Source organism: Heptranchias perlo, chromosome 23, assembly GCF_035084215.1.
Source record: "Heptranchias perlo isolate sHepPer1 chromosome 23, sHepPer1.hap1, whole genome shotgun sequence".
NCBI lineage: Eukaryota > Metazoa > Chordata > Chondrichthyes > Hexanchiformes > Hexanchidae > Heptranchias > Heptranchias perlo.
Window position 1 is genome coordinate 31,538,846 of NC_090347.1, and position 9,724 is coordinate 31,548,569.

Here is a 9,724-nt window from a genome sequence, read left to right on the forward strand (position 1 = left end):
ATCAATGCTGCACTGAACAGGGGCAGAAAAAGGGACTCTGGGTTGAGCTTTACTCATGGAAATCCTGTTGCAATCACTCCTTTTCAAAATTAAAATCCCAGCAAGTTTGAGGAAATCAAGTTGTGCAATATTTCTGCTAGATATTAGAGTGAATTGACTGCAAAGACCACACCTAATTATTCAAATAGTAGGGCTATGGTTGAGAAGGTAGCAGCTTCAGAAAGAGTCCACAGGTTTCTTTATCATGCTGATATGTTGTGCTCTCCACATCAATGATAAAGAATCCATTTTAAAAAAAAGTTTCACATAGCAAACATTTTTATTATAACATTGAGAAAGCATAACCCACCATTTGTAAATCCAATTGAATTTTCACATAAGCTGATAATGAAAAAAGAAATGCATTAAGATATCTGAAACATCAAAGATAACATCTCTCTTAAAAAGGATATACTACTGTCTTGAGTATTATGTTTTTTTTAAATGTTTCCCACGTAAAATAAATATATACACACACACACAATTTAGAATCACAGATTTAATAGAGTCGTGTTTAAAGCCCCTTTCCTTGATCATATAATAGTGTCGTTTGTTATTCAACCTCAATGTAATTTCACCTGATCTAGATTAACTGATTGTGGATATATACTATGCTACCATTAAAAGTGCCAATGATCACTATGAAGTGTGCTCATTATTTGCACCACACCCTAGTTCAGCTTGCAGAGTCCACAAGCATATCCGGTCTAAAAACAACATAAAAACAATCTTCTACACAACAGAGCTGCTGTTGTCATTTTGCCAAGGTAACAAACCCTTTTTGAAATCATACATGTTTGTCACAATAATGGAAACTTTTTTTCCTCCAGCAGCAATTTCCTGGTATCTGTAAACATTGCACATGACACCAATTTGTGTTAATAGTCGAACAGTTCAATTCTTGTTTGTTTCCCTCACCCAGTTATTATGAAATGGCTTTATTTTGTGCATTAAAAAAATCCTGGCAAATGCACACATCTATAAAAGCAAAACTTTATTTGTCTCAGTTTTATTATCTACAGTTATTTAGGCTTGAGAGTGCCACACAGATGGTGGTGGGAGCAGGAGACCAAAGCACACAGGTCCTGTTCATGCTTAATACAATATTGAATTTAATGGATTACTCATTAGTACAAAAGTAAACAAACCCTCTCCAATATAATCATGAGTGCTTATTATGCTGCTACTCTTCTGTGTTGTGACCTTTTGTGGAAAAAATATTCACAGTGCTGGCTTGAAGCTGGCTGCAGTAAGCAATATTGTCCTTCTAAAAGAGAAAGCAATTCAGTAGAAGATAAATTGTGTTGGGGCTAATGAAAAGATAAGATGAATCATTTGCCACAAGCTTTTGAGGTGTCAGAGCCTTCATTGTTTGAGGAAGGCAAACTGTGTGCAAAATTTAATCAGCAAACAAGCAGCTTTCATTCTTCAGTGGAACAGATTCTCCTTCACATTTTATATACACCGAGTGCCATGTAACCACCTGCATTCGAGAAGAGATAAAATCATCAATTTAGTAACTCAACGGAAAACATTTTCAAAATCAGAGACAACAAAATCTGAAAATTAAACTGCTTAACTTTGGTAAAACAAGTTACATCTCCAAACTATTGCTTGATATGTGAATAGTACATTCAAACAATTCTTTTCTTTTAGTCCTTAAAGACTCAAGTGACCTATGATGTGGAGATGCCAGTGATGGACTGGGGTGGACAAATGTAAGGAATCTTACAACACCAGGTTATAGTCCAACAGTTTTATTTGAAAATCACAAGCTTTCGGAGCTTACCTCCTTCGTCAGGTGAGTGAGTGAAGGGTTCTAAAATCGCATAGCATATATTAGGCTGGGAGACGATCACAGCAATCAAAGGTGTCGTTGGTGTTCAGACAGGTTAGCCATGGAAAACATTACATCCCAGGATACTGAATACACAATGGGTCAGATTACAAAAACAGATAAAGAGACCCGAAAGGCAGAGAGACAGAGAGAATGTCCAGATGTATTAAAAACAGATAACTTTTTTTTTTCCACTGGTGGGGTTACGTGTAGCGTGACATGAACTCAAGATCCCGGTTGAGGCTGTCCTCATGGGTGCGGAACTTGGCTATCAATTTCTGCTCGACGATTTTGCGTTGTCGTGTGTCTCGAAGGCCGCCTTGGAGAACGCTTACCCGAAGATCGGTGGCTGAATGTCCTTGACTGCTGAAGCGTTCCCCGACTGGGAGGGAACCCTCCTGTCCGGCAATTGTTGCGCAGTGTCCGTTCATCCGTTGTCGCAGTGTCTGCATGGTCTCGTCAATGTACCATGCTCCGGGGCATCCTTTCCTGCAACGCATGAGGTAGACAACGTTGGCCGAGTCACAGGAGTATAAAACACGTACCTTGTATCAACCAACAGAGTACCCTTCGTCGTCCAGTACTTCCCCGGAGCGGAGAAACTATGCCATGTTCTCCGCAGCCTTCAACATGTCATCGATGAACCTCGCTAAGGCCATCCCCACGCCTCCACTACTCGCCTTCAAACAGCCACCCAGCCTCAAACAGACCATTGTTCGCAGCAAATTACCCAGCTTTCAGGAGAACAACGTCCACGACACCACACAACCCTGCCACGGCAACCTCTGCAAGACATGCCAGATCATCGACACAGATACCACCATCACACGAGAGGACACCACCCACCAGGTACATGGTTCATACTCCTGTGACTCGGCCAACGTTGTCTACCTCATACGTTACAGGAAAGGATGCCCCGGAGCATGGTACATTGGCGAGACCATGCAGACACTGCGACAACGGATGAACGGACACCGCGCAACAATCGCCAGACAGGAGGGTTCCCTCCCAGTCGGGGAACACTTCAGCAGTCAAGGACATTCAGCCACCGACCTTCGGGTAAGCGTTCTCCAAGGCGGCCTTCGAGACACACGACAACGCAAAATCGTCGAGCAGAAATTGATAGCCAAGTTCCGGACCCATGAGGACGGCCTCAACCGGGATCTTGGGTTCATGTCACGCTACACGTAACCCCACTAGCGGAAAACAAAAAGTTATCTGTTTTTAATACAACTGGACATTCTCTCTCTCTCTCTCTCTCTCTCTGCCTTTCGGGTCTCTTTCTCTATCTGTCTTTGTAATCTGACCCATTGTGTATTCAGTATACTGGGATGTAATGTTTTCGGTGGCTAACCTGTCTGAACACCAACGACACCTTTGATTGCTGTGATCGTCACCCAGCCTAATACAAGATATGCAATTTTAGAACCCTTCACTCACTCACCTGACGAAGGAGGTAAGCTCCGAAAGCTTGTGATTTTCAAATAAAACTGTTGGACTATAACCTGATGTTGTAAGATTCCTTACAAGTGACCTATGACAGTGGTTTGAGTTATTGTTTAACAAGTCAAAGCAATAATTTTCTCAAGAAGTTTTCATTAATCCACTCTCTCTCTTTAAAATCATTATGCATAAAGTATTTAATTTGTTTTCAGCTGTTATTGGGCTTATATTTTAAAATCAGTCATAAAATGATTTAAAGAGAAAGTTGACATGGCCCTTGGTTAATTTACATGGAAGCTTGTTGTATTAAATTCATTATATTTAACAATTTTCCTTCATTCAGATGTATGTGGCTTTGACTTTGCAGAGTTCAAGTGAACGACATACACAGCTGAACTAGTTCTGTACGTCTGTATGATCTGGTTTGACACTAGTGTGCAATTAATAAGGATGTAGAAGAATAGAGTGGATAACATCTTGCACTTATGTAGCATCTCGGCCTTTAATGCAGGAAAATGTCCTAAGACACTTCACAGAGGAAGGCAGGAATGGATGTACAGCGTTTGTAGGGAATTAAGAAGGCTTGGTCAAAGACTTAGATTCTCAGGAGGCTTTTAAAAGGCAGAGAGGGGAGGTTTAGGAAGGGAGATCCAGAGGGTAGGACCCAGACAACTGAATGTTCTGTCACCAATTGTACAGTGGAAGGGGGGGGGGGGGGGAGGGATACGCAGAATGTCAGAATCAGAGGACTGGAGAAAACAGGAGGGAACACAAGGCTGCAGGAGGTCACAAAAGATAGAGTGGGGAGAAGCCATGGAGAAATTTGTCGATGAGGATGAGCATTTTCAATTCAAATGCCATGTGGGGGACAGGGAACAAGTTTAGGTTTGTGAGAACGGAGGTGATGTATGAACAGGACCTATTGCAGGGCAGGATGTAGAGTTTTGGACAAGTTGGATTTTGTGGAGGATGGAGGTCGGAGGTCAGCAGGCCGGTAAGAAATTGAGGTTGATTTTCATATCTGGCACAGATCGGGCAGGTGGTGGACAGGGTGTCCACTCCGCCGGCCAATGACGTTAGTGAAAGGCCCTATCAACTTTGGTGTTCGGGCCTCATTTAAATAGAACTGGTGATCAGTCAGTTCTAATTGCACTACTTATAAGCAGCTCACCATTTGAGATGGGGGGAAATCCAGTGGGCTTGCCGCCATTTAAAGGCAGCCTGCAGCTCTTAGGTGGGGGTACACTTCACAAAGATGGTCAGTGGACAGCATGTTACTAAGGCAGCAGGCTGCATGACATTGGCCAGAGCACCCCAATTCTCTGATACAGCCATGGAGGTCCTTAAAGAAGTGAGCAATAAGAAGGAGGTCCTCTTTCCTTCAGATAAGCGACAGATACCCCAGAAAATTAACCAGCAGCAGTGAAGAGAGATGGCTGAGCAGGTCAATGCTAGCAGCATAGTTCCTAGGACCTGGCTGCAGTGCAGGAGGAAATTTAGCGACCATACCAGGATTGCCAAGGTAAGACTCCTCTTTACATCTCTCTTACTCTCTACCCAGCTCTGCAACACCAGACTTCAGTCCCAGCACTAGCAACCCTTCCCTCCCTGCTCCATAAGCCTTTCCTCCAAGCACAATGGGATACTTCACTACATCCCCTTCTGCTTGCACTCACGGATTGGTTTTTCTCAGAGTAGAATTCCCAGGCTTTCCCGCCGGGAGGCCTGGTCCATTTTGAGGACTGGGCCTCATTTGCGTTGGGCTGGCAGGCTGCTGCCGGAAACAGAGCATCTCAGTGCAGCTCTGGGCCACTGCAATATCAGGCCGGCCGCCGGGCCAGAAGATAGGCTCCTGGGAGGAGCCCCGATCTGTGGAAAGGGACTATTTGGAGCAGCAGAAACCCAGGCTTGGTTCCTAGAGCCTGGAGGAGCCAACATTCTGGATCCTCTTCAGCCGGACCACCATGTGATGTTGGTTGGACCCCCATTAGCACGTTAAATGGGCCTAGTGCTTGACTCGGGGCTGCACTGGCTGCCCAGCTGTAGGCCCAGGGAAACAATGCCATGGCCATAAATGTGGCAGGATCAAGTGCAAGTGTAAAGGGAAGTCCAGGAAATGGCACACTGGAGGATAAGCTCAGGTCCTAACTCTGCTGAAGAGGACAGAGATATAGGGCAGGATTTTTTTAAAGGGAAAAACAGGTGGGTTGGGGTGGGGCAATCAAAGTTGCTGTTTTTGGGAGCGGGCAGACATCCCGGCTGGAACCCACACATTTTTGAATGAGACTCAGACAAATCCGTGTGACTGCGCACATCAGTCATCAGGAAGTCCCGTCCCCATTTAAATCCAGCAGGCTGATAATTAAAGGGCAAATATACCTCCTTAAATGTAGTTTATTTTTTGTGTATTGGCCACTTAAAAAGATTTTAACATTACCTGGGCGGCTTTCCCACGGCTTCCGATTCACGCCTGGTAAAACCAGGCAGGAAGGGCCGGATCAATGAAAAATACACCAAATAAATTAAATGAAATTATATTTCCCATTGTAAAAAAAAAGTAAATAAACATAACGATGTTAGCCTAACCAGCCCCCGCCCCCGATGTCTCCACTCTGATCTTAGTCTCCCCCCACCTCTATCCGAACTGCCGATGATCTCTCTCTCTCTCTCTCTCTCTTCCTTCCTTCCTTCCTTCCCCCCCACCCCCAATCTCTGATGTGCAGCTCCTATTGACAGGCTGGCTGCAGGGCGCGAAACCCGGAAGAGGCTTTGATTGATCGCGATCCGCCTACTTCCCATCTGGGTTTTGTCCGGATCACCCCCCTCCCACCCTGCTGGCATATTAAAACCCTGCCCATAGAGTTTAGGGGTCAAGCCTTAAAAAGGCTTCTTGTGTACCACCAAATGCTGAATATGTTGCCTGGGAGCTACAACAACAACAACTTGCATTTATATAGCGCCTTTAATGTAGTAAAACATCCCAAGGCGCTTCACAGGAACATTATCAAACAAAATTTGACACCGAGCCATATAAAAAGGTATTAGGACAGGTGCCAAAAAGCTTGGTCAAAGTGGTAGGTTTAAAGGAGTGTCTTAAAGGAGGAGAGGTAGAGGCGGAGAAGCTTAGGGGGGGAATTCCAGAGCTGCGGGCCTAGGCAGTTGAAGGCACAGCTGCCAATGGTGGAGCGATTAAAATTGTGGATGTGCAAGAGGCAAGAATTGGAGGAGCACAGAGATCTAGGAGGGTTGTAGGGCTGGAGAAGGTTACAGAGATAGGGAGGGGTGAGGCCACGGAGAGATTTGAAAACAGGGATGAAAATTTTAAACCTGAGGTGTTCCTGGACCAGGAGCCAATGTAGGACAGCGAGCACAGGGGTGGTGGGAGAATGGGACTTGGTGCAAGTTAGGATACAAGCAGCAGAGTTTTGGATGAGGTCAAGTTTATGGAGGGTGGGAGATGGGAGACCAGCCAAGAGAGCAATGGTATAGTCGAGTCTAGAAATAACAAAGGCAAGGATGAGGGTTTCAGCAGATGAGCTGAGGCAGGGGTGGAGACGGGCGATATTACGGAGGTGGAAGTAGGCAGTCTTGCAACATGAGGGAGATGGTGGTGGAGTCCGCTACCGACTTCTGTGGCATTCTGATCCATGGAATCAACATGCAGTCAACCACGGATTGTGCGGTGACCTCAATGGGTATTGCAGCTGGGCCCACCTTGCAGGAGTCTGGCATCAGTGGTACCTCTCAAGGATGCTCATACTGGGGCCATGCAGGCTCTGGGCTTCACCGTCTCCAGCTTGGACAGACCGGGAGATGGAATGGATAGGAGCTTAAATCAAATCATGGATCTCCTAGAGTCTGCTCTCCCATAGATCAGGAGATGTGCTGAGCCATAGCCCCAAAGCAGGGGCAGTAGTGCAATGGGAGTGGAACGTGTTGCACGCTCCGGGGAGGACAACACGTCTGGACTCCCCTCAGCCGATGCCTGCACTAATGCCAGAAAGCCAGCTGGGCCAGACTGCCTTGGCAGCTGCCAAGTTACTGCACTGTGCAGCTAGGCCCCTCAGGCCTGACCTCATTTGAATCAAAGCAGCCTTCCACATCCAGTGCTGAAGCCACTAAGGAGACACCTCGTAAGAACACCAGAGTAGGTAAGAGATGACTTAAGATGGCCACTATGGGCTCACAGCTGGGTGATAATTGGAGTGTAGGCATTTATGTAAGCCAGTAAAAGGATAAATCTTCTTGAAATATTTGTGTGCAGAGTGTTCCTGTAGTAGTTGGTGACCTTGCAATGTCAGGTGACATGTATATCAGTGTTGGTCTTAGCGCACATATAGTTTAAAAGCACTTTAAGATTGAGTAAATTGCCAAAAACCACGATAAACTACCAGCGAAATGTCTCCCAACCCTTTGTAGCATTTTAAACGAGAGCAGGTGAGGATCCCTTTAAATAGCACTGTGAATGGCAGCCTCCCAACCTGTACATGGTTTGTGGGTGGGTTGAAGTAGTGGTGTGGCAGGACCCCCAATGAAAATGGCATCGGGGATCCTGACAATGTCAGTTGACCCCTATTTACATATATTTATGATAACCCTATCTGTTTCTGGTTGGCTGCCTAAATCGAAGTCCTCCCAAAAATCTTAACAGGCAGACCACCAAAGACAAGTCAAAAGTTATATCCCCCCCACCCCAACTGCATCCTGCTACCATTCACAGGCGAGTTGAACAATGACTCCATTGAGGCTAAAGGGGGCTATTAGAATACCTTTACAGACATAATGTTAAGCATTCAGAATAAATACATATACAGGATTAGCCGCAGCTACCACAGAATAATTTTTGGTGGTTTATTCAAGCTTTATGCAAAAAGTATCCTCCCTCTCATCTTTATTCACTGGTTCTTGATTGTACACAATCTCAGAATTGAACTTCACACTGCCAATTGCTCAGAATCTCTCCAGTTCTGCTTCACAGGTGTCACAGATGTTGTTTACATAATAGAAACAGACAGTGTATGCCCGTCATTCAGGTTTGAGATTACTTATCGCGGAATACCAAGGCCTGAATAGCGAAATTGCTCAAATGTCTGCTCTTCACATTAAGAAATGCATCCATTACTCACATTAAGGAATTTACCAGTTCAAAGATTCAGGATTACTAACCACAGGCAGGACTCAGCAAATCCCAGGATTACTGTTTTTAATAAGTACAGACCCGTCAAGTGTTGCTCAAAGTGACAAGACACTCAGTTTAGTTTAAAAATGAAGTCTATTTTAAATGAATGCCACCTTTAAAAATGAGTAGGTAGAGTTTCCGCTTGTTTACGTCAGTAATATCGGCACAATCCAGGCAGAATCTGCACAACCAACACAAAAGACCGGGGAATTTTAAACGTAAGTGAGTTACGCCCTAAATTACTTATGTTTGGTTTTCCGGCATCTTTTATGCTGGTTTAAGATTCAATTTGCCACAAAACTGGTCGACATTGCTAGTTTCTGCCGATTGCACTGGTTATGGAAGGCTCGTCAAATAGCACTCATTTTCTTAGGCGCACAGGTATGGGCATGTTTTCAAAGGTTTTTTCATACCAAAAAATACTTAATTTACTAAGAAAGGGAACACCAATGAAAGTAGTAAATGGTTCAATATAGTTTAAAAAAATAATTTTCAGTTATTTTAAATCAGGTTACTCACAGGTGGAGGACTGGACACTTATTAAAAATGCTTATTTTTTTTGTGATAAACCCATTTTCAGCTGCATTAATAAAACAGCACCAGGTTACCACTCTTAAATACATGAATACTTTTTAAATGGAAAGAAAAAAAAACACGATTACGTTCTATTACACTGCCCGATTATAGGGGCTCATGATAGATTTTACGTTTGTGATTATGTGATTATTTTTTTTAAATTGGAAACTTGAACTGCAACCTAAAAAGGTCAATTTCAAGCACATTTTGGATGTAATTTCCCGACTGTGCCCAAAGCAGAAATTCTACCCCTAGAAATAAATAACACTCTAAGGCAAAGAGTTTCTCTGTAAATAACGTATAATAAAATTATAAACTCATTTTTTCATGTCGGCTTGGCTCAGTTGATTTCACTCTCACCTGAGGCAGAAGGTCGTGCGTTCAAGCCTCACTACAGATTCATGCACATAATCTAGGATGCCACTTCAGTGCAGTACTGTACTGTCAAAGGGGTCATCTTTTGGATAAGGCTTTAAACTGAATATCTGCTTGTTTAAATGGACGCATTAGATTCCACGGCACGATTTGAGTTTTCTTGGTACGCTGCTCAACACTCCTCCCTCAACCAATACCACCAAAGATAAAATCATCTGGCTGTTCATGTGATTAATCGACTTCTGCATAACAATGGCTGAACTTCAAAAGTAATG

General features: G+C 44.1%; 1 long non-coding RNA gene across 3 annotated transcripts; it reads right to left on the reverse strand.

Annotated features, from left to right (window-relative positions):
• Nucleotides 1-438: 438 nt before the first annotated feature.
• Nucleotides 439-9,504, reverse strand: LOC137341232 (uncharacterized). 3 transcript variants are annotated; one of them, XR_010966992.1, is made up of 3 exons: nucleotides 3,321-3,398; nucleotides 1,829-2,365; nucleotides 439-1,522 (listed from the first exon to the last, which is right to left on the reverse strand). It is a non-coding gene; the product is annotated as an uncharacterized lncRNA (long non-coding RNA). The 3 variants fall into 3 exon arrangements; XR_010966993.1 differs by lacking the exons at nucleotides 439-1,522; nucleotides 3,321-3,398 and adding an exon at nucleotides 9,435-9,504 and having other exon boundaries at nucleotides 1,781-2,365; XR_010966991.1 differs by lacking the exon at nucleotides 439-1,522 and having other exon boundaries at nucleotides 1,781-2,365.
• Nucleotides 9,505-9,724: the final 220 nt, after the last annotated feature.